Source organism: Trichogramma pretiosum, unplaced genomic scaffold (assembly GCF_000599845.2).
Source record: "Trichogramma pretiosum strain Unisexual culture from Peru unplaced genomic scaffold, Tpre_2.0 scaffold2, whole genome shotgun sequence".
Lineage (NCBI taxonomy): Eukaryota > Metazoa > Arthropoda > Insecta > Hymenoptera > Trichogrammatidae > Trichogramma > Trichogramma pretiosum.
Window position 1 is genome coordinate 3,277,535 of NW_019641687.1, and position 21,778 is coordinate 3,299,312.

Here is a 21,778-nt window from a genome sequence, read left to right on the forward strand (position 1 = left end):
GCACACAAACACAAACAGACACGCATCGGCACAACGTTTTTATCTCTTGAAATATCGCGCCTATTACCCATGATCGAGAGACCCATGTCGCTCGCTGCAGACGACGACGATTACGGTCGCATGAGATCTGCTCTGTGTTGGTATATATAGGAGAGACGCGCACACGCCTTGTGCCTTTCGCTCTGTGCCGCGTTTGCGGCCAAACTGAGAAAAGGAGTTCATCAATCGCGGCCAGCATCTCTCGTTTTCCCCAGTCACGGAAAAAATCGTACTACTTGAAGATCCGAGTGGGGATAAACTCTGACTCCTCCTAACTTCTCATTGGTCTAAGGCACATCTCTCGGGCTTATTCGCGTTCGCCTATATACGAGTCTCTCTCTCTCTCACTCTCTTTCCTTTTACTTCAAGCAGAAGCCGAGGTATTACAAGAATAAGGAAAAAATCCTGAAGGTTTCGTGTGTTAATCGATCTCTCTCTCTCTCTCTCTCTCTTTTTCTCTTTCCTTCTTTCTATCGAAGGCTAGGGGTTAGCCGAGGGTCGAGCTCGTATAGCGAAAGTAACTTGGTGAAATTGAGACGTCTAGGAACATTATAAAGTCCCCGGTAATCGCTCTTGCTTCTCTCTCTTTCTCTCTCTCTCCTTCTCTCTCACTACAGCAGGTACATCTGCTGCGCTTTAATCGATCAATTGCTTCCTCTCACTCGACTTTTTTTTAGCCAAAAAACAGATACTGTCTCACCCTTCTTACTTGTGCGCCGCAGTAATATTACGTGAATTTATTACTCGGCCCGTCGAACGCGTGTGTTTTTTTTGCGCGCGACTGCGCCGTACACTATGGGGTATCTATCGCCGCTTCGAGATGATTTTTTTATTATTGAGGATTGAGGATAGCAAGAGCTAATAATCCAAATATTTGGCAAAAGCAGGGTGTTTTGTCTTCGGCTTTCCCATAGACTCATTACATAGCGATTCGTATTTTTTAGAAGCCGCTTCGAGGGTACATATCGCTTTCAACGCTTCTTCAGCCCCGTTTCTTCTTCCTATTTTTTTTTTGTTTCTGATGAATCGAGCGGATGATCTATAGTATCAGTGAACGATTTAATTTTTCTCGATGCTTTGCGATGAAAAATATATAGAGGGGATTAGTTAACTGTTTTGATAAACGGGACCTATTCAGAAGTTCGTTGCAACAATAAAAACGATCCGCGATATCAGCTAGCTATACTTTTTGTCGAGCATTTTTTCGGCGCTATATGGAATTTCACCGGATGAATTATTACCTCGAAACGAGCTCGCTGGTGTTACACATTTTTACGGTAGCCTCTGGATGAAATGATAATTTTTCTAATTTACATTGATTTAATGGCCACTTCCGTCGACGTGCCGCAGCTCGATTGTATTTTCTAGTGGCGGACAGAAATATTGCGCACACGATAATCAAAGCCATAAAGAGAATTATTAACCATAAAGACGAATCGCTTATTCAATATGCGAAAGTACCATGGCATCTATGAAGGATACCTTATAAAGAGCTTTTGATGTTTTGAATATACCACCATGCCATAATAAAAGTCTCATGAAGTTACCCACGCATCGTTTCTCCGACAAAATTCACGATTAGAAAGAAAAAAAAAATATCTGCTATACGAGGCTTACGCGTCAGTCGAACGGATTCTTTTTTCACCCATTACAAAAACAGTCTCCGTCTCGTATTGAGCACGTCCTCCTCTCACCTTTTGCTCGCTGCGCACAATGCGGGTACGTGCTGGTGCATCCGCATCGATGCTCAGTAGCAGACAGTGGCCCATCATTCTCGTTCTCTTCTTTTTCCCTCTCTTTCTCTCTCTCAGTCTCTATCCGTCGATTTCTCGCGCCGATAAAGCAACTGTCTACTTTTCTCCCTTAATACGTAATAATAAACGAGGAAAAGGGGTTGAAGATATTCTGTTTGCGCTACGTTTTCCGCATCCATGTGAACCAACCCCCCTGTTATATGCACAGTACACTCCTTTTTTTGGTCTGCTAGAGACGATGTATATTACGTAATTTTTCATTTCTGCTTCCAGAGCTGAAAGGATGAGAAATTCCGTTGGAAGTTGAGAATTATCTGTCGCTCGAAGCGTAAGTACATACAGCTCCTTGGTAGGGGTTACATTTCCGTATTGAGATTTTCTGAACTTTGCTTATGCATATTCGTAATGGGAAAGGGTTGACGGGATCTTATAGTAATCAGAACCTCTGTTGGAGGTATGCAAACAGTGAAAGGGTGAGAATAACATTTCGAAGGCAAGTCTTTGATATTGACGAATTTGACTCCGTTTTTTTTGTCAATTGGAATCAAAATATTAGCATGATAATGTAGATGGGAATCTCCCGTAATATAATGGCATTTAATTTCACGAGGCAACATGCTCGCAACTGAAAAATACCTTGCAAAACATCAGCGAATTTTTCTCCGTCAATTCTGTGTATTATAAATGTCGATGCTATATACGCTAAGTTCGAGTTGTTGTGTAAGTAAATGCAATGAATGGCCAGCGGGTGGTCGAGGCCTTGTTTCTCTCGTTTCGGGCGATTTTTTACTTCATGTATACATTCGTTAGCATGAGTTTGGAATTCCGGCTACATTGCGTTATCAATTTTTTTATTCATTTTGCGTATTGTTTCGGCTCTACCTTACCCCACCGAATTTATAAACCGTACACTTCGTGTTCGTTTAAGAAAAAATCATTATTCATGCTACAACTTTTTCTCAGCGATTCCACGCAACACACTTGCGACAAGCGACGTGCAGAAAAAGTACATCATCATCGAGTCATCGATCATCAAAAAAGTTCGCAAAAATGTAACTGATCGTCGGGTATTTTAACGATTTTTACCTTGCGCACACATCATCAATCTATAACTCGGTACCTTCGTTTTTCGAAAAGTGCAAGATTTTTCGTAAACTTTGAGCGAAAAAATACGAGAGAAGTGCACGTCAAACATTTCGTCAACCTGAGCACCATGAAAAAAATCAATAACAACCAGGATTGATGATGTACGTAATTCTGAAATTTCGCTGGTGCAGACTAGAGTCGTGTATACGATATACATAGCAGACGTAAAAAGAGCCCTGTGAGTCATTGGTATAATACACTGGACTCGATTAATCATTCGCCTCACTGCGATGATGTCGGTATTATATTGAGCGAAAAAAACGTCGCAAACGACAAGAGTTCGGCTTCTCTCATGAGATCGCGGAAAAAAGGAGTAGAGAGAGACTCTCAAATGATAAATGACTAATTATCAAGCGGTAATAATTTTTTTACAGAAATTAAAAAAGTAAATGGAACGATATCGTTCACATGGGTGCATAAAAAAAACTCAAGTGGAAAAATTTTTATTAGAAATGTATCGTTTAAATTTATGAAAACTCGTAAAAAAAAGAGGTGCACGAACGCAGACATTTATGCCAATTTTTCAAAGCATCTCATCAGCCTCGATTTTACGAGGTACTTAAGCCTTTAAACGAATAGCATTCGTACGTGTATTTCCGTCCCTTCTTCGTGGACTCAAAGTATAGTGTTGGATTTCAAAATTTTGCACAGACTGAAATCGGTTAACTCTGACCCTCAGGTCTCCCTTTCGGGTTTCAGCAGCAGCAACAGCAGCAGCAGTAGTAGCAGCAGTTCTCAGGGGGTTAAATCGAGCGTACCAGGGCGCAAATATATAAATTTTCTCCCTCTTTTACGGAATCGCAGGCGCAGGTTAGATTCCTTTAAAGACGAAAACCTGTACACGCGTGAGCTGCAAAACAGCCGTGGTATGAGCTCGCGCAAAAAAAAAGTATAAATACACACACACACGACGACGACGGGCGAGGCTCTGGTGCCGGGTTATATAGGGTGAAAAATGAAAAAAGTGAGTTAATAGTCGGTAAAACGGTATTCAAGCTCCGTAACCCCCGAGGGCGTCAGATTCCCTTGCTTTTTGACTCCTCTCTATTTTTTCGCTTTTGGTTTTCTTTTCTCCGGAATATTTGCGCGCGGCTCGAACGCATATAGGGTGCCGTGATGGAGAGACTTGGACGTGTATATATGCGGCGATAAGGCCATTGTGTCAATTTTTTTTTCGACATTTTTCAAGAGCGTATTTGTACGTAAAACTACACCGTGTGTGCTTTCTCTTTCATATTTCTCGAGTACCATTACTTAAACGTAGCCCTTTTTTTTTCTTTCAAAATTTTATTATTCTTACCCGAGGAGCCGCTTTAGAAAATGGAAGGAAAATGAACGCATCAACGCGCCGTCGATTTCTTAGATGAACTACGGTACGGTTTCATCTTCACCGATAAAACAATCTTTTTTCTCAACGTCAGCATCTTATTTTACTCCTTTCGAAATTTTAGTAAATCCACAGCCTCAAGGGATGACGATTCATTTTCTTTCTTCTATACGCGTACACGTCTGTCTGTTTTAAGGGTTCAAAGGAATCTTCAATTCTTATATACATTTTTTTAACTGGATATCAACCGTAAAAAGTTCAAAACAATTCTTTTTTAAAAGTTTACTTATTGTCTTTATTAATAATTTATCCGATTTGAAGGTACTAGCCACTCTGTCGAGTTCCGAGAGATTTCTTTTTATTTGATGTAACATTGGTCCCAGGCGCAACCATAAGTTAAGCACACGGTCCACTTTTACCACTTATATGTACAATGAAGTACCATTAATTATTAATTTCATTTTATTTTTTACAGTAAAAGTGTACCTTATAGTACAAAGAATTCGTTAAAGTGTATGTTGTTCTCAGTTTGAGGTTGTTAATATTCCATGAAATAAAAAAAAAACCTCTTGGAACTCGATAAAACGAATTTTTAAAATCAAATGTTACAGCAGAGCTAAGAACCAATAATATTTTAAATAATAATGCTCCGAGGCTTGTTACAGCTAATATTCAGTAAAAATATTGGGCACACATTTAAGGTAGCTTTGAGCCCTTTAAGTTTGCTGCTATTTGATCCCAATTGTGCAATCGGCGAATATGATCTGTCATTTTAAACCTGTTGTGGTCGCTTAATAAGGGGGTAGAAAAACGCAGTTTTTGGTGAGAAATCACAGCAGCTAAAAGATTTACAGTGACGCAACGGTTATATATTTGTTTTTTTAATAATTTTTTTTATTCAGAATGTCGTAACCAAACATTCGCGAGATTTATGCGAACGTAATTGAATTTCACCGATCGAAGCGCGTCAGCCATCATTCAAAAATACATCCATACGATATAGACAACCCACGTAGTTTCAGCGCGCAAAGAATCGCATTCCTCGTCATGAAAGGCCTCATCATGATTCATCATCGTAGCAATTATATGTATAAACGAATTCCCATCATAATCTCTTAAAACAACATCATTTATCTCAAATGAAATGATATTCGCTCTCTTGCGTTTTGTAGGCGCACGCACACGCACACGCACACGCACGCAAGTATACATAATACGTGTAGAAAAATCAACAGCGCATAATATCGGCGCTCGCAAGTGCGGCCGAGCGGCCTGCAATACAAAACTGGCTCCGATACGATCGAATTCTCATCGAGCTTGCGCCGTTCTCGTGTGTGTTGTTGTCGCGCGCAGTTCTCGAGTAGCGCAAGAATTCCGCCAGTGTCTCATCTTCTCTCTCTCTCTCTCTCAGCTTTTGCGTATCGCGCGATTTTTTTGTCCTTCGTCATAGACTTTTGATAAATAAGACAACATTAGGCCAGTTACACGAGAAAGCAGCTGCAGGTGTCGCGCGAAGAAAGTATAATAATGTTATACAGCCGAACGTGTTTTTTTTTTTGCTAACATGGCGCGATGATCATCAATAGTGATTTTTAATCAAGCATACAATATTTTGCGTACATACGGAGAGCGATGATAAATGAAACAGAGAAAAAGCCATTACCCTCGTTTTACAACCCGCTCGCTTTTTCTTACATGCACGCATATACGCTGCTTCTTTTTCTCTTTCTCTCTTACGCAACTACATCGCGGTTAATCTCTCTCTAACGCACATCTATACATCTGCCGTAAAAATAAAGCTTGGGGCACTCGTGAGCGAGAGAGAAGGAGAGCAAAAGTAAAAAAAAAGAAGGAAACGATAGCTCGCCGATGTAATTATTTTTCTTCACACTCGCAAAGCGATCTCAATCTTCTCTCTTTCGCTCTTTTGCTTCTATGCGTCGTGCCTCGTTTTCGTTACATAAAAACGTGGAACACTGCCTCGAGTTGTAATACCATCAATTCACGCCGTTGTCATCGCATGAAGTATACACACACGTATACGTACAATGGAGCATAGGCACCAGGTGCCGATAGACCAGGTTTGATTCCATTATTCATTGGATTGGTAAAATATATCCGCAGACTTTTAAACACTTTGCGAGATAAGATGTCAAGAGAGTAAATTTACATGAATTATAAATGTTGCGGACTTAGCAATTTTTCGACTCGCAACAATTTTAAGATATGATTGGATTATTAGTATGGAAAAAAATACAATGTCAAAAACGAGTTGTAAGCAAGTTGGTGTTGGGTTTCCACGATTTAAATATTTATCAAAAAATAAGGCACAATGAAGATTGCACGACGCGATTACGAGTGCATTTTATCCGCTCTGAGAAATTGGGTAGTTCAGTGCGCACAGCAGTTACAAATATTACACGCTGCTCCTTTTTTTTCTTTTGTCTGGCAAGAGATGTGCATACGCTGACTTTCGAAGAAAACGACATAGCACAATGCCTCGAATATAACGTTGATTGATCGGTCAGTTTAAAAAGTCGCCTTATCTTTTGGGAAATATCTGCGCTTCTATGTGCTTACACCAGTAAAAAAATATTTGACGAGTCGATTTTCCGTGATAATATATTTTTATGTTTTTATTTATCAGAACAGAAAATATGCTGCTGTTGCTGCTGCTGCATCTTGGCAAAAAAACAATTTACCGAGAACTTGAGCTTCTTAATCTCAGATTTCAATATTCAAAGGGTATCACCCACGCTTTAGAGTCTCGTTGTTATAAATCGGCGAATTTTGAAAATAGATCGCCCGATTTTATCCGACAAGAATTTCATAAATATCAGGCCCATGAGGCCATGCGATACGCCAAGATCTGAGAAGGCGAGAAAGATAAATTCAGATTTAAAATAATGAAAAGCAAAAATAGAAACTGAAAACAACTCGAATTTACAAACAAGTCTTGGCAAGGATAAATTTTTGAATTCTGAAATTCAAAGAGATCTTGAACAATAAGCCATGTATGATCTTTTTGAAGTGCCGTAAACTTCTCAAGAAACAAGAAAATCACTGCTCGTCAAATCATTAGAAAAATTATTCAAATCTATAGAAAACGATGTACCGGTAATTATGAAACGGGCTCATTTGCTTTTTTTCCCAGACAGGCGGTCCACACCTAGGCTAAAGTAATCAAAGTAACTTAAAAGTAATGACAATGCACAATGAGAAACGAAAATAAATGTCTCGAAAGTGTCAAAAAACAGCTTAATTGGATCACGTATACGAAATCTCGTGTCAATTCAGCTGCAGTGGATATGAATATATAATGATACACGTAAAACTTTTCAATAAAAAAGTTACCCCCTGAAGAAAAAGGGTTCTATCTATACTTGCCAACAACACGTACGAAACGAATGGCCTTTTTAGCCATTAAGCAAGTCTCTCGGATTTCCGGCATTAATTCGGCATTATGCGAGAATATTCAAATGGACCCCCCGGAATTTGCGCTTTAACAAGAGAAGCAGTAGCAGCAGCAGCAGAGCCAAGGAACTTTTTGCCCTTTTTCTTACCTTCGGCTCTCACTCGGTCTCTCGCGCTCTGCAATATCGTGGGGCGATCGAACGACAACGGCGACGTCGACTACCGAAGACCCTTATACACACCGATCGTTTATTCGAGCAGTATGTATATGCGTACGTGTGTCTTAATTATCGTCGCAAAGTCAACGTGCCTCTTGGCATTGCATAGGCTATATTCCCGGCATTAATTACCTATGTCTATTTACACTTTAACAATATATACGGGGCGCCCGTGAGAATGAGAAATTTTTCTTTGCCTTCGAAGAAAATTATAAAAGTCAACCTTCGCTGGCCTAATGAGGGTATATCAGGCGCGCACAACTTTGTTTTGATTTTGGTTTTCATAATCACTATTGAAATTTGTAGAAATCGAGAAAAAGGCTTCGACGGTCGAACCTTTTGATTTCAATGTGTTTCATAGAATGAAATCTAATTATCTTGTAATGGAAACAAAAAAAATGTTGATTAATCACGACGAATAAACTAACAATCTCGATAAAAAATAATCGTGCACTTTCACTTGGGCAGAGCAAGATTAATTTGTTGAAAGTCTTATCGCAGTTTTCGGAAAATCAAAGCTTATGAAGTTTATATACCTGATGGCAATTCGATAACTCGAAAAATTTGTTGATCGAATCAAATGCACGATTCCAAAGAAACGTCTGGCGTCGTTGGGGTTCATTAAGAGGATGAACTGGTTATTCGCGAGCGAACCCGCATGTACATGATACGCCACTTCATCGAAGGGATTTTTCTACACCATATAGGCCCTTAAACACTGTGACTCATTCCTTTTTATATTTACTGAGGCTCGCGCTGCTTTTGTTTCCAGTGCATGCAGCATACATGTATAGCAGATCTCACAGATTTTTTTTTCTAGTCGAGGATTATGTACCAGGTTGATAATTAATCAAATTTATCAAAACGCGAATAATACGCCGCTTGTAATCTCGAGGCAGGATCATCGGTCGATGAGTATGAAAAATGAACGATACCAGGCTTTTTTTTCGTTTCGCTAAAATATTCAAAAATTCTATTCATCAAGCTGAAATGAGAAAAGAAATTGACCTGCGGAGGCTTGACGTTTGATGATTTGATTGATTAAGAATAACAGCGATAATTTCAGATGCTAAAAAACAACAATATCACGGCCGAATATTCCCACGAAAGCAAAAATTTTTCTCGGTCATTATTAATACACGAATTTTTAAAAGATCACGGGCTGATTAACAGCTGTGCGATTTTTTTGCCAGTACACGATGTCATACTGGGTTCATTTGCAGTCTGGGTTATCTCATTCAAAAATAAATTCAGCCATAATGATCCATCATTAAGGTCTGAAAATTAACAACGCTACATTTATCTTACTCTCATTCTAGCGATTCATCTATATTCCCACGCGAGCCTGGCGAAAAAAGGGTACAAAATCGGGTAAAAACGTCTCTATCCGGCTAAATTAACAAAAGCACGTATTTCATTAGTTTTGCGGGCATAAAATATAGAAGGAGCAGAGTGCAACAAAAGCCATTTCACTTTCCGTGTCCAGCATGTAACGACCAGCGCGTCGATCAATCTCTTCAAAGAGATTCACTTTTCCCTCTTGCAGTTTTCTATGTACGTTATATGTAATGTACAGAGCGAGCTGTGCACTGCAGTGTCCTGCTGAAACTGTACCCATTAAGCCGAGGCAAGAGGAGAGCCTTCGACTTTGCGTTCGGTTAATTTTTATCCGCAGTTGTACGCAGATATATGTCTACTTGAGAATCAACATGGGGTCCACGCAAGCAGCAAAGATCGATAATATACAATTGAAAATAATAATAAGCCCATGGGTTATTATTAATGATGAACATGCGAATTTTGCAGATTCCTTAATGTTTTTGTCGGACTAGTCTGGACGACGTTTTTTTCCCTCGATTTCCTAATTATTTTTATTAAAAATTTCTCTACGGCGCCTCATAGCTCGAATTCCTAACACAGACGAGAGAATTGGGCAGGCGGCCGACAAAAGCAACATACAGGTAAAAGGTAAAGGTGGATACAGGTAAAAATCTTGGAGAGCATATCTCTATGAGGAACAAAACATAAGCCGATAAGCATAAAGAAGCAAAGAGCGATTGGGCAGAGTGGGGGAGTCTGCCCATTAGAGTATATAGCAGCAGTAACAGTCAAGAGTGTGGATTGGAGTGGGGACAACAGACAGCTTAACCCGCGCGTCTCTCTTTTTCTCTTTCTCTCTCTCATTCTGCGAGCGCAGTCCGAAAACCAGAAAGTCAGCTTGTCAAATTAATCACGGATGACCAATCCATCAGGAGGCATTCCTAGCGCGCCCTGAAGGATCTTTCTTGCTCTTTCTCTCTCTACATTATATACTCGCGCGTATACTTTTCTTCTTGTTTTTATGCAGTTACATGATGCTGGCTGCCGTTGCTCGTCGCAGTCCGTGCCTGCCGTGCATTAGAAACTCCGAGAATCGCGAGGGTGGCTTCAAGATCGATATGGGAATATTTTAAATTCGTCGCCTCGACGACGAAGAGAAATGGTCGCGATCTGTAAAACTGCGATTTCAGACGAGATACTAAATTTTGGCTCGCAATAATTGAGAACAATTTCTGTATTGAGCGCGAAGAGAGCGTGCGAATGACTAAGTACTTGAGATGAACCGGCCAAATTAAAAAAAATACTTTACTAAAGACACTCGAGATGCCAATAGGCATTTTTTCGAATATCTTCGAATACAGTAAAAGCGGGAACGAGACACGATTGAAAATACTAAACGAGCACGATTTCAAGGCCTTAGTGGCAAAAAAGAAGACAAGAGCGAATATAAGCGCGTGCGTGTAGATGTGTGTATATGCCGACATGTGTTGCGTATGTAACCGTTTCTTTAATGAATTTCTATTGCAGCTGAGCTCGTAAAAGAATCCATATAAGTTCTCTCATTTGCTGCGAAGAGGAATTTTTCAATTTGTCTTGATTGAAACCATTTCGAACTTTTTGTTCAAGCTCGAGCACGAGCACACACACATACAGCCGAAATTAATTTAAATTATTATTAACGAGTTTTTAGTTGAAACACTGATGCAACGAGAAATTAGCATCTAAGTGTTGCTGCTGCATTATATATTTTCGATACGCAATGCGTCTGTCTTTTTCTTTTTTGTTGTCCGAGCCGTAACACGACCGTGCTTGCAGTCGCTTACAAGGTAAAACAAAACCCAATCGCTTTAATGATCCAATGAATTTTTTATCGCGCCAATCGCTTCTATTATATGGAGCAGCATCATTAAGAGGATCTGATTCTTCGGAACGAAATGAGTCGGGTCGAACAAAAAAAAATGAAAAATAAATAAATAACTACGAAATGTACGTAATGTCTTGATTTGTGGTTTTACATAAATCCTTTTGGAAAATTCAGAACGTGACATGGCTTATTGAGTAAAAATCACACTTGACGTGTCGCACTTGTATTTGAATGAAAAAATCAAAAAGCTTCGAGTCCTGATGAAATTCCAGCAATTTGTATAGATGTTTGCTTTTCTCAGACTCTGCTTTAGACTTACTCATTCGCTGTCCCACGCGGGAATCAATTTTGACAATTTTGAATAAAAATTTACATTTTCTTCCAACGTTACAGCGAGACGGAAGTTTATATAGCAAATTATTAATGACTCTCGAGTTAAAAATCAGGTGCACGCGCCGCGTGCGTATACATAGGATTAATTTAAATTATAAAATTTCTACCTACCGCACACGTAAACTCGGCATCGAGCAAATATTCTCGCGCGTAGCCAAGAAAGAAGGAGTGAAGTTGAAATCAAACAAATACCCACGTGTATAGTATGTATATCTGTACGTATCGGGCGAAGAAAAAGGCCGTTAAAGGCCAAAGCGTGTATTGCAATCTGTACAGTATATATACACGCGCGAGGAGCATTAAAGGATCCCATTGAATTCTAAATTTAAAGCTCGGCGCAACTTGACGGCTGGGAAAATAAACGACGATAATGTGATGTGCTCTTTCTCTCTCTCTCTCGCGCTCGCGCCAACAAAAAAGTGCATATAGCAGCTACAGCTAAAGCAGCAGCAACTGCAAGGGATCCCGAGGTTTCGGGAGACGAGAAAAAGCTTCGTCCAAGAGAGAGTGAGTGGCGCTTAAAGATTGAAATGTGCACATTGCCGATTGACGTGAGAATCTACGGTCACTCGTTTGAGTGATTCATATTTACGGCTACTAGGAAAAAGTTAGGAGCTGCTCCCTCGTCGTTGTTGTTGTTGTTGCTACTCTTTTTGCCGCTAATTTTTCATAATGAGCTCGAATTAAAATACGCTGGCGAAAAAATGACGTGAATCCTACCAAAAGTGCTGCGCGCGAATACATTATGTGTACACTTTTAAAAATAATAAAGCACCGGTTATTACGTGGATAACATACAAAGGCTTGAAAAAATGAGAATTATACGCCACGTGTCCATCACACTAATCGCATGCTCAGCTAAAATTAGGAGACGAAGAGCCCGAGAGCGAGACAGAGGAGAGGATCCCTCTGACTCATAAAGTGGCTCGTGTGTCTCTGATGCTCCGCATGTGCTAAATGCCGTATTACCTATACACATACAATAAAACCCATCGATTTCACGCTGGCTTCTTTTTTTCCTTTTATTCGTCTCGTTTCTCGTTTTCATCGAGAAGCAGGCTGCACTGCAGATATAGGGCGTTTTATTGTGTGAGAAAAGAAAAAAGATCTGCGGGCACCCGGTCATATTGATTCGATCCGCGCATACTTCATGTTATAAGTGGGAAAACATATACCCAATAATGGTCGAATTGACCTATTAGATATTTTGGTCAATGCATTTTGTATTATTACTATTAATAATTATTTTTTTCAAGGTTTGTGTCACGTTTATTTATATAAATAGTTTGACCATTGTCGTCGACTCATTCTTCGCTTGTATCAAACTTTCTACACAAACGTTTCATAATATCTCATCTCGATGATTAGTAAATAATTTTCAATACGTACAGCAGTGTTTGTGTTATATTCATTAAAAGCGAGCTGTGGCAAGCAAAGTGTCATAAATAATAATTTTCTAGCTGACAGTGAAAAATCAAAATCTATATGCGGGCAGTCCTTGCATGTATTTTTCATGCACCGTAAACGTTCGTCATCGTCAGCGTCGTAAATGAAATTAAGAGACTTCTTTTAGCATTAATTGAAGCGAATCGCGCGCCGCGTCGAGTGGGTAATATCGCATCTGTATATCCATAAAAAGTGCAAAAATAAACGTGCGATGATTCAAGCGCGCAGTTTACGATTAAATTGTAAAACATCGATTTTTCTCCGCTAACGCAGCTACCTCAGAGTCGCATCGTAAAATTTGAATCCGCTCGGAAACGAACCCTGCGCGTCGTGCGTGTGGTATAAAAATAACATCGACTCAAAGTAATTCACACCTTCGACACGAGCTCGAGCGAGCTTTGCCGCGCGCGCGCGCGCGTGCACCGTAAAAGTGAACATAATCCCGCGCGCTGATGCGAAGAGAGAGAGAGAGAACGAGAGAAAGAGAGGGAAGCGTTTTACGCCGTCGTCGAGCACGAGATGCGACGAGATGCGAGGGATGAGGGAACGTGTGTACATACTTGTGGGGGGCTATTCAACAGGTTGCCGCTCACGAGTGCTACGCACCAGAGGGGGATGTAGCTACCCTCGCTCGCGAACTTCGAGAGACGTCGTCTCGTTTTATTAAGCGTACGGAATTGGGTCGCTTTGAATGCCCGTACACACTCAAATATAATTTGTAAGGTATTTTCGCGCGTAATTACGCAATCTCCAAGCGATATCGTAGCTTATCCTGTGAAATACAGGATGGGTAATATATTTTCGCATTATACATGACTCGTCAGATCGCTTATGGCGCGTCAATTTCGAAATATAATCGTGAAAAGCACAGCGATCGTGCAATAATAGGCCGAGTCGTAAAGGTTTTTGTCGACGCTCGACAATAGAAGAGTCGTAAGATAAACGTTGGCTTGCATGCTCATATAGAAAGCGACGAAAAATAAAAAGGGAATCTGTATTCTTTATCATTTAATGAATCTGAACTTTTGCTGCTGCGGGAGCAGACCCGAAGAATCTTTCCCGCGAGTGTAGAAATCGCACAATAGCCCGAGCCTGGAGAACTCGAGATTCTCCGCTCGAAATATAAATAAAAATAAAAAATCGCGAGGATAAAAAATGATTCCTCGCGAGTGGATATCTTCGTGTGTAAGTGTGCGTGCGATATATATAGCGAGAGAGTTGAGGCACAAGCCTGCGTGTGTGTGCGCGCGTCCATCCATCCGCCCGTCCGTCCGTCTTCTTTTTCTTTATATCCTATATGGGAATGATTAATGAACGGCAAAGTGTGGCTTTTCTGGTTTTCATTCAACAATATTGCCGGTTGCGTGAAAAAAGGGAAAGGAATCTCTCCTTTTTTTCTTCTTCTTTTGGCAGAGAAATACAATAATTTTGTGAAGCAGGTGAAGGAGGAGTGATTTTTAATTACGGGAGGGCGTGAGTGGAACGTGTGGGAGTAAAACATATGAATAAATCGTGGTCTTCGTAGGAGGTGAGATTTTTCTAACATCGAGAATTTTTGAAATTTTTTCGTCAAAATAGAACAACAGTTGAAGCGATTCTTGGAACTTTTTTGTAGTGATTTTGTTTGTACAAGAGATGATTGTGCAAGTCCTAATCACTAATTGTCTCAAGTGTCGAAAGCCACGCTTCTTTTTTTCCCCCTCGCCAAAGTCAAAGTTCATTAGATGTCCATTTGAAAACGATCCTGACGCGCGCGCAGCCTTGTACTAATGATGCTTTTATTTACAATTACTAATGAAAATTTCCACATAATCGTTTTCTATTAATAATCAAGCGAAAATGAAGAGGAAAAAAAGCACAGCAGCGGCAGCAGGCAAGTCTAATCGGTCGTCGTAAAGTACGGATTCGGTCGGGGGATCGATCGCGTAACGACTCTGCGCGCTAGCCCGAGAGAGCTTTATGACTTCCAAGTCAGCCATCTTGCACATTGATATATATGCGGCATGCGCACACGTGTGGCAGTGTATGCATATATGTTCGTATACGTACATATATACGAACGCCTTGAATACGGAACGTTAGGGAAATCGCGTTGAGTGTATAGTCGAGAGAGTATCGATTCGCCGCGTAGCTAATGCCTTTTGCCGCCGTTGCTGTTGCTGCTGCTGATGCTAATGCACCGAGAGAAATATGATTTATAATCGTTCAGGTATTCGCGTGTACGTTCGTTAACCTTCTTTTTTTTCTTCTTATTCCTACCACTATACTCGGATAGGTGGTAGTACGTTTTTAGGCGATATTTGAAAATGCAAAATCGATTTGCTTTTTCGATAATTGCAGAAAATAAAATTAACGCGTACAAAATCTGTTTTATATAGTCACCCGCTCGAGGACGGGGGGAAAAAAAGAGAGAAAAAAGAGACGCAGAGCAAGAGAGGCCTTGATTTATAACGAGGCCGAGATACGAAATTTAAATTCGTTTTGCGAAGAGCGCACAGCGCCAAACAAGAACATATATTAATTTTTCCCCGATTATACACGTTTTATTTTGTGCAACGAGAGGAATCATGTGCGCGCGTGTTGAACATTCATCGAAATATAATATCGACAAGGCGCCTGGCTCGGCTCAGGCGCGCGCGCGCGGCCGCTATCAAAAGCTCGAATAAATTACGCATCTCCGCGCAGTGCTACATTACGGCTTGCGCACAGCTCTCTAGCATGTAGCAGGTAATGTTCTCCGCGCGCGCGCCCGCTAGGAGGAAGGATAATTAACATAATTGCTCGCGCGGATGAGAAAAATAGCGCGACATCGAGAGCGTATGTATGCGCGCCTTTAATGATTTCGTCGAGTCTTTCTCTTTTACATCCGATATAATATGTATCCATATGGGCACGCGTGGTTAGTGCTTGTCCAGGCCAGCCACCAAATGCCGATGTGCTGTATGAAAATTTGCCTATCTGCGAATTTGTAATGGCTCAGCTCTCGGCTCTCGATCCACGTATAAATAATGACTCTCGAACGAGCGCAGTTCGCGTATCGCTTTAAAGCGCGTAAGCAGCGAATTAATGTATCGGCCGTACGTATTTTTACATTTTATGTAAATGCGAATATGTACTCACTTTGTTGCTGCTGCTGCTGTTGCTGTTGCTGCTGCGGACTGGGCGCCGGATTGAGAAAACTCGCGGGCAACTGTCTGCTGACGGTCTTGGCCAGTTCTTGGCCACCGGCGAACCCGTACTCGGCGAAGAGCTCCTGCATCGCCGACTCGGCGTACTGGTCGTCGTCGATCTCGAGATCGTCGTAGCGCGACTGCTGGTCCTGGTCCATCATCATGCCGGCGCTGCCCACGCTCTTGTCCGACGACTCCGAGCCACCAGGACTTGGCGCCTGCTGGCCGTCGTTTTGGTTCTGCTGGCGAGCAAGCGACGTTTCATCAATTTCCGTGTCTGGACTGTTCAATTTTAAATCCGTACTCACATCTACCCCGGGCGAATACAATTTTTGTGACCTAAGATGTTCTAAAATTAATTTATGCCTAAACGAGTCCCCGCTGTCGTCGTCGCCCTCTCCCTCCGAGGAAGGGGGCCTCGTGGCGACCGACAGATCGATCGGTATGACTTCGTTGTTGTTGAGCCTCTGCTTGACGCCGCTGTTGTCCTCGCCGGCCTGCAGCAAGGATTTGCGCTCGTAGCCGTCGAGCAGCATCGCTTCGGTGTCGTCGGCCACCGTGACGGAGCCGGTCTCGTCGTCCAGGCGTTGAGCCGCGGCGGCGGCGGCAGCCTCGTCGAGCTCGTCCGACACCTCGGCCATGCGACTACTGATGGGCTTGAAGTTTTTCCGTTTGTTTCGCGGTTTTCCGCCTCCTCCACCTCCGCCGCTGATACTGCTGCTGCTCGAGGTCGTCGTCTGAGCCTGTTGCACGTTGGCCGCGAGCTGCAACTGCGGCTGCGAGTCGTACTGCTGCGAGTCGCTATCCTGATCGGTGGTCGGACGTCGGGACGTCGCCGTGAAGTTGTACACCGATTCCGATAACATCTCCGCTACAAACCGAATGATCGAGACTTAGGAGTTTGATTAATAGTTACGATTTGCGTGCTGTGCTGCAGCTCGTATACTCACTGGGTCCATATGGACTTGTTACGGCAGACATTGCGAGCCCGTCAATCTTGGCAACATCGACCACCTTGCTTATCACCACTGTATCATTCTGTAACACGCAAAAAAAGGCTAATTTCATTGGCTGCTCCAGAGCATAATTATGAATATTCATCGGGCAGTGGCGCCCGAGCTCTTAGAGCACGGCGTTACATTTCCAAAAGAAATGTCCATTAACATCCGCGCTAGCCTCTTCTCGAGGCACTGTATACGCAGTCATTCCTCATCGAGCGAAACAAGCTGCGCCGGGTAAAGCGCGGGCACTAGCCGTCCTAATTGGCACGTGGATTTTCCGCGATCAATTGTGGCGGTGGCGCCTACGCTTCTCTCTCTCTCTCTCTCTCTCGAGTAAATATGCATGCAAATATCTCTATATACATTACGCACGCACCCATACACATGCGCATACACACTGTCTCGGGGTGAGCACGCGGGCGATTTAAATCGATGCGCGCGCGGCGCTGCTTATGAAAAAAAAAGAGCGAAGAATAGAATCGAAACGAGGGAATATCGAGCAAAAACAAAGGGACGCACGAAAACAAAGGACCCCGAGGGTGATATACGAGCTCGCACCGCCGCGCCGCTTATATAGACTGCGCCGTTGCTCTTTCTCTGTCGTATTTCGCGTTTATATACACACTTGTAGACTATGTGTGTATATATAATATACATAACACGTACACACGTATACAATTGCTTTCTTTCTCGCTCGCTTTATGTATACACTCCTGCAGCCTCTCATCCCTCTGTTGAGTGATTTTTTCAGGGAACGGTGTGCAGCCGAGCTTTATATATATCGTATGTATACCGGGGCTCGCGCTGTAGGACGTTTCTCGCGCGCGCGCCTCTTCTCGCCTCCTCGCGCCGCGAGACTTTAATGCGCCAAGAAAACAACTGGCCGCAACTGGTAAATAGGCACTACGTGTGTGGTATGCGCATTCTGGAGCGCCGCACTTGTGCTTCTAAGCTGTTTCCTCGCGCCTGGAAAGATTGTTTTTCCGTTCTTTTTATTTCTTACTTTTGCTTATACAGGGAAACCCTTTTACTCGATTCCGAGCTAGAAAAGTTAACTTCATTGTCATTCCCGATCTTGCACCAATAAACACGCGAGCTCGTGTGTAGTGTGGTGGTGGTGGTGATTTTGTGTTTGTGTGCCTCATCATACACACAACAGCAGCAGCAGCAGCAGCAGCAGCTCTTGGATAAAATTTTGAAACCGGTTTCCCGCTTGTCGTAAGTTGCGGAAAAAATTCTGCACATTGCGCACACACCACCACCAGCGCACATAGCTTCTCTCTTTCTCTCTCTCTCGATCAACGCTTGGCTCGCTCTCTGCGCGCATTACACAGAACGGATTTTCAATTTACGAGCATGCCGAGTCGTGCGCTCGAGGCGCCATGAATAAAAATCCGTCATCGTCGATGTAGCTCTCTCTCTGTCTCTCTTTCGCGCGAGCTCGCAAGCACATGCACACGCTCACATACACACGGGATTGAACGCGAAAAAAATGGACTAAATCCTGGAGAGAAAGAGAGAGAGAGAGAGAGAGAGAAAAAGAGAGACGAGCGTCGCGTGTTAAATTGCAACAATGCATCGCGCACGGCAGCGCAGCGGCAAAGATCCGTACGAGCGATATAATACCCGCGGCAGCCGCCGCCGTTGCTGATATATACACACGCGCTCACGTCTCTACGTGTATGTATGTTTGTATGTATGTACGTGTGTGTGAGTTCTCGAGGGTGATAATGTATTCCGAGGTCCGCCCTATTCGATATAGGGAAAAGGAGGGAGAAACGGGCTGGACTCGACACGCAATAGGCATTGTAACAGATGTTAATTATCCCTTCTGTGCTATAACCCGAGCAGCACTGCATATATAGCCGCCGCCGCCGCGTGGCTTTCGGACATCCTTGCCTGCCTTTGGCACATGCGTGTGTGCATATATGTGCGCTCGCGTATATTATAATGTATACGCCATTGAGAAAGTTGCGTACGTGCGATAAAGTAATTTCCAAGCGTCACGTCGGATGTGTAATAATAATGAGCCTAGTTCATCTTTTTTTTTCATGTTGTTGTTGCTGTGTGTTGCGCGTTGCGCCGGGCTCGAACTTTTTATTTCTGGAATACAAGACTCTCTCGGCTGACTGATTTAAGATGCCCCTATAGCGCAGGCAAAATTGCAAAGATGCTTGAGTTATTGAATGACCGTAGAAACTATAATTTCCATCTACGCACAGCGAGCGAAATAGACGCGTATTCAACATTGAAAATCCATCTCGAGCGCGCGAGCAAGCGGCCACGTAAATTATGCGAAGCTTTGGCTTGTAATTTGGAAAAATTTTCTTGTAACGGAAGGGAGAGAAAAAAAATAACTCAAAGATCCCGAGTCGAGAGATTTTATCGAGCGCAAGGCATTTCGCATAAATCCACAAAAGCATTATTATTACCCTGCGCAATTTTCCCTGATACATCTGAATAAAAGCTCACGCGATGTGCGCGCTGGACTGCCTCGCGCTCATATACACGTTTACGCCGACACATACGTGCAGAGCGCAGTCGAAACACGATAAGTCTCAACTTTACACATAAACGTATATATACGCTATTTATAAATATTCGGTGTGTTGGTATCAAACGAGAGGAATATAAAAAAAAAGTAAATTAAAAGTGATGTATATGTATTTTTGATCGCCAATACGCATAAATTCGCAAGCGCGTAAGCGCTTCAAGAGACCCGTAAATCGGGTCTAAATCTTGGGCTTTTTTCGAACCAGAAATATTTCTTTGAGTACTTTTTCGAAGAACCATCTTGATGTTATCAAAATTTTTTATCGGTGCGCAGCACTCGTTTCTTTTGCCCTTTTGCTTCTCTCTCTGACTCGCAGCTGTGTGGTGTGTGTGGTGTATGTGTGAGTGCGAGTACGCGAGGAAGAAAAATGAATGACTCGTCGAATTCCCGAACATATAATACTCAGCGCGCGCGCGAGCGATGCGGTATATTAAGTATATTCGCAATGATGCTGCAACAGCAGCGGCGGCGGCGTCAGTGCAGTGCAGTGCAGTGCAGTGCAGTGAGGTTGTATATTTTTCGCCATCGTGGTGGATACATATAACGGCGCAGTTAGTGGATAATTTAGCCGGCGACGCTATAAAATTACCCATGAAAACGAGGAGAATCGACGATGATTGCGCGCGAGAGGATTCCGTAAAATCTTCGCTTAATACCTCAATTTCAATATCAAAACGTCGGTGCAGGCGAGTAGTATAAATTTTATTCAATCCCAGGCAGCTTTCGAGAGCGCGAGGAGAGAAAAACGCTGCGAGCTCGTGGCGGTGTGTTGCGATCGAGTCAAGTGTATGCGCGCGAGAATACTGCGGACGAGTCTTGACGTGTGACGAGGTCTGTTCCACCTGTACCCTTTGGGATTTAAAGGTCGAAAGAATTAATACGGCTTGATCGCGTGTTTTAATACGACATTTTTCCGCGATTCGGCGAATTTGAATTTGGTTAGGAGCAACCACGCCGAGGCCAGTCGCGCATCTCTACCGAAAATATTCGAAACAGAAAAGGAAAAATGACCAATTAGCACCTTGAAATCCCATCAATGCTTTCAAGATGCTTAAAGGCAAAAATGAAGAATTCTTTCCCTACTTTGGGCAAAAAAAAGGTGAAAAAACCGATAAGTGTTTGTGGCTTATATACGTATATACATATTTTTAGAAACCGGCTTTGCATACATAGAAAGGGACGTCGATCGATCTTGATGTGAGGCAAAGTTTACTCAAAAAGCAACACGCGGTACATGATGAATTTCGTGTGTTTCTTTCACCTCTCATATATGCCTTGGAATTTATACATATATTCCTCAAAAAGAAGCACACAGAATAGCGCTTGTGTTTTTTTTCTCGGCTTATATTCGAGCGAGATGCTCTCCTCCAGGATTTTTTGATATTTGATGAGTGACGAGGTGCGAAGCTGACGTTGATTGGTTCCGATTTCAACTAGAGAGTAAATCAGTGATTTTTTATTCGATGATTCATTTAACCTCGTGAGTTGTTTCCGAAATTTACTCGAAAAAATGTGTGCTGCCAGTGCTGCGCTCTCGGCGATCGTGACGCAATTGCGAAACGATTGAAAACCCAGGAGAGAGATAGAGAGAGAGAGAGAAATGGAAACGCGAGCAAAATAACACTTGTACTTGTTTCGCGTCGAGAAATTTTCCGTACGTGAGTACATACCCTCTTAACCGCAATATCATCTTTCTCGCTGGACTCTTTTACATTTACAATATTACCGTATTACTTGCTTAAAAAATTCAAGCACGTACTACTCATATTCAACAGAATTAAAATACAATGCTTCGCTCTCATAGCCTGTGCTGTCCATATCGTACACATTAATTCTTTGGAATAAGAGAAAAAAAAAGGAGTCGCGAGCGCACAAATGAACCATCCATACTCATCGGCTCGAGCGAGCGCAGAAGGTGTGAAGGAAATACGCGAGCGATATGTATTTATATTATAAAACAGTGAGTCTGTGTGTGTGCGTGTGCGAGTGTGCGCGTAAAATATGGTGTGTGAAACACGAGTAGGTGGAGATTAAAGAATGAAAAACATTGAATTCTCCGAAGCAAGAGTAGTGTATATAAATGTAATATGCATATTATAAGCAGTGCTCGCTGCGAAGAGTGCGTGCAAGAC